This window comes from Panthera uncia (genome assembly GCF_023721935.1).
Source record: "Panthera uncia isolate 11264 chromosome C1 unlocalized genomic scaffold, Puncia_PCG_1.0 HiC_scaffold_3, whole genome shotgun sequence".
NCBI lineage: Eukaryota > Metazoa > Chordata > Mammalia > Carnivora > Felidae > Panthera > Panthera uncia.
In genome coordinates this window covers 46,302,892-46,307,196 of record NW_026057584.1, presented here as the reverse complement: position 1 = coordinate 46,307,196, position 4,305 = coordinate 46,302,892, and the positions used below count along the sequence as shown (strand labels likewise).

The 4,305-nt window shown below is 34.2% G+C and overlaps 1 protein-coding gene across 5 annotated transcripts in view; it reads right to left on the bottom strand.

Annotated features, from left to right (window-relative positions):
- The window catches only part of TFPI (tissue factor pathway inhibitor), a 106,807-nt gene extending 105,976 nt beyond the window's left edge, over nucleotides 1-831 (bottom strand). For 3 of the 5 annotated variants that reach the window (XM_049615362.1, XM_049615363.1, XM_049615364.1), the window contains exon 1: nucleotides 732-831. The gene's annotated coding sequence lies outside the window, so the exon portion shown is untranslated. The remainder of the gene's footprint in view (nucleotides 1-731) is intronic. The other 2 variants (XM_049615359.1, XM_049615360.1) reach the window with 1 other exon arrangement.
- Nucleotides 832-4,305: the final 3,474 nt, after the last annotated feature.

Sequence of the window (4,305 nt, the reverse complement as noted above, 5' to 3'; positions counted from 1 at the left end):
GAGCCTTTATCTTTGAAAAGTAACACTACATAAACAGCCATATATTTGTTTATTTTCCTTCAATTATTGGAAGTATTTCTGTAGTCTATAATTCTTTGTTGGACACAAGGAAGAGCCAAATAAAATTACTTTAAATATTTGTTTGAAACAATTCCAGATTTGAAGGAAAAATATTAGTATGGATATACACAGTGAAATCAGTGAATTACAGTGGAGCCACAATGATTAGTTGTAAGAATAAACCACTTTTCAATTTATCTTTTGACACTCTAAATCAATGACTGACACCACCAGCAATCACACATATAGACTGATTCTTCAAATTTCAATTGGCTTGGTGATGTTTGTATTTGACTTTTGTGGAAACAAAGAACATAATAAAGAGAAACAACATTATACAAGTCAAAAATAAAAACTTACTGGCTCTGGAAAATTTAGTTAACTCAGAATTCTGGCAAAACATACAGAATATCTTAGATTTTGCTTATGTAATAAAAGATATATATTTATACAAATAAAATACATTCACTAAAAGATGTCTTTACTAATTTTTCTAACATTTACTGATGGCCAAACACTGGCTTCTGAATTGCTTTTATATTTCATCACCTACATTTTATCCTCATAACAGCCCCATGAGTTAATGTTTAGTATGGGTTCAACTGAAGTTAATGGTGATTCTCCTATCTAATTTAAGCGAAGAGGGTTTTAATACAGGGAATGGTACTTACAAAACTCTGGAAAAGACTGGAGGATCAGTCATTAACCTGTACTCCTAAGAATCACTTCCAGCAAAATACCATAAGACCAGCCCACTGAAGATTCTATCTATGACAAACACAATCTGAGATTTCTGGTCACTGATTCTAGAATTACACTACTTTTGTCAGTCTTGGAGTGAGGTAATAACCAGCAGAACTGATGATTCTAGAATCCCGCCCCTTTGGCTGGAGACTAGGAATCAGAAAACTGCTCTCCAATGATTGTCTTCTACTTGATCTACTTAAGGAAAAGAGAAACTTGAAGCTTAGCCGCTCTTCTCTAGTGATTTACTTCTGGAATCTAAGTCTCAAGCAGATGCATCTCTTCAGAAAAATCTAAATCACATCCAGAGCCATAGTTGCCAGGAATCTGGGAAATGTAACATTTTTAGTTTCCTGCCTAAATAGACAGAACATTAGATGGGTTGAAATGCATGTTGTGTAAGTCAAAGCAAGAATCAGAAATGGAGGAAATAAGTCAGTTGTTGAGGCTATATATTTAATTAATGCTTTGCAACAGGTCCTAATTATACTAATTTTCACAAAGAATTCTTTCTTCCTTCCTCCCTCCCTCTCTCTCTTCCCCTTTCTTTCTTTCTTTCTTTCTTTCTTTCTTTCTTTCTTTCTTTCTTTCTTTCTTTCTTTCAGAGAGGGAGCTCAAGCAGGGGAGAAGGGCAGAGGGAGAGTGAGAGAGAATCCCAAGTATGCTCCACACCCAGCGCAGAACCTGACTCAGGGCTGAATTCCATGAACCATTAGATCATGACCTGAGCCAAAATCAAGAGTTGGATGCTTAACTGGCTGAGCCACCCAAGTGCCTCAAGAATTATTTTCAATTGGAGAAAACTTCAATGCAAATTGCAAGTTTTCTAGAAGAGGGGAGAAGTTATAACAAAAATTATAAAAATTGACAAACAACTCTGCTCTTCATATGTAAATAATTAATATGAAGCTGATAATTAATAAAACCTCTTACTGTTTAAACTAGGCAGCATCTGTTAACATCCCAGGTTCTTAAAATGCTGCAATAAATAACAACAGCTATGTATAAATTACTTACATTTAAATATATTTATAAGATGAGATGTTAGAAAATAATTCTAGGTATTGACTGCCTCACCCTTCCTAGTCCAAAACCTCCAAGATAAATGCCTCCCTCCCTCTTGGACTCTTCCTGAGAGAGCCCTCTGTAGTTTGGTGCCTCTAACTCCATTGTTTACTCCATTCTCCCCAAGTAATTTCAATTTTAACATCAAATTATAATATAATTATTATTTGGAAACGAATTGTGTAGTTTACCTAATAATTTATCAATGCATCTATAAAACCACTGAGCTAAGAAGTGAGATATTTCTTTTATTAACTTGTTGATAAAATTGATATCTATTTTAGTTTGACTTTTGAAGTCAATGTCATTTATTTTTAGAAGTTTAGATTTTAAACATAGCATAAAGTTGTACTTTTATTGTACATCAAGTAGTGACTGAAACTAAAATTCTCTTTATCTCTATCTCCCTTATATCCATATCTATGTCCATATTCATATGTAATTTTTCTATCACCATTTTCACTAACATCTTCAGTTCACACCGTATTTAGCTGTTTTAATGACATAACTATTATTTCCTCTCTTCTTATGAATTATGAGGTCTACCCATAAGATAGCATAATAGATGGAGCTAGTACAGAGATAACCATTTTGTAGGGAGTTTAAAAATAAATCTAGTGCATAATATAACTGACTGAAACTTCTTGCTATAAGACAAGTAAGTCTGTAACTATTTCAGAGATATAATAGAAAATATGTTGGTTCAAGATAAAAAGTTCACAAGCACAGTTAGTTTCAAAGGGGCAAATTAAAGGGAAAGGAAATATGCTTTGTGAAAAACTACAAAACATCCCACTAATAAGTAAAATTGTATCATACAACTTGTTTAATCTTGTTTCATTCATCCAAAAACATGAAAAAAGGAAGTGCAATAGGAAATGGATATAATCAGGAACTCTTAGAGCAATGTAAGGTTTCAATATTAGAGGCAAATGCTTGTCATTTAATGGAGTAAATGTAGTTTGTTTTTTTTTTTCCATAAATAGTATTTTCCATTTATGAATAACAGCATATCTAGATATTTGTAAAAAGCTTTAAAAAATACATTCATCATAATGGTATTCCCCCTCCAACTTCATTCTAGAACAGCATATCTTTTTTTTTAATGTCTATTTATTTTTGAGAGAGAGAGGGGGAGAGAGGCAGAATGAGAGTGGGGAAGGGGCAGAGAGAGGGAGACACAGAATCTGAAGCAGGCTCCAGGCTCTGAGCTGTCAGCACAGAGCCTGACGTAGGCCTCAAACCCACAGACCATGAGATCATGTCCTGAACTGAAGTCAGAGGCTTAATGCCACCCAGGCACCCCTAGAACAGTGTATCTTAAAACACATTATGGTCAGGACCATAATACATCTATTAACCTGTACACTATTTACACTATTCTACTTATCACAATACCTAAGGTTTTTTTTTTCTACATTAAAAGAAATTAGAACCTTATGAAAACAAACTTAAAAGCAAAATCAGGTGTTAATAATCACAATACAGTCAATAATGTTTAATTGAAAATAATTTTCTATAAAAGAATATAATATATATTCACTTACAGTTTTGTCCACATTGAGAGACTGAAATCCTCTTAGGCAGGTATGACTATGAGTAGTCTTGTACTGTCCTGACGGAATGTCCTTTGCTTATGATACTGATCACGTGTTACTGATTCCTTTTTGTCCTGTGTTGTTCTTTACACATGCTGATTTGAGTTGCAATGTGTCTTTTGCAGGAATCCTTATTTTCATCAGAAAGTTCATACTATAGTTTATGTGAAATCTATTTATTTTTAAAAGAATGTTTATTAATCCATTGTTCCAATGTATTGTGTAAAGTGTCTGCTATAAATTATATGTTATACAATTAATAGTGGATTTTCTATTGGTGAAGTACTACACTTTGTGTGTTTGTTTCTCTGCCCTGATTTCCCTGTTCCTGCATATACATTCTCCCTGCTGATTTTTTGTGACCTGAATCTCTTCCGTCTCCAGAGTGTTCTACTCTTAGAGTGAAATGAAAACAGATGGTCAGAGTTCTTACAGGAAACGATGGCTCACATACATTCAGATAATTCAAAAAGAGTTTATTCCCCAAATACAAATTACAAATTTGGGGAGAAATATAAGAATAATGTAGGGATCCAAATAGAATAGCAGTTTGCTATCAGTACCCCTATGCCTGAAGCGTCAAAAGGAGGGAGGAAACTACAATCGAGAAGGAACAAACAAAAGTCAAGATAGAGCACACCACCTTGACAGGAGCCACACTGATGATGTGACCTTTATGTGAGGGCATTGAAAGCTCAAGGCAACTTCACAAAGGGAGAGCTATGGGAATACATACCTTGATATTCCTCTTCTGTTTTCTCTCTCACTCTCTCTCTCACTCTTAGTCTGTCTCTGTATTTCTGTCTCTATCTCTTTGTTTCTCTTTCTCACTTCCTGC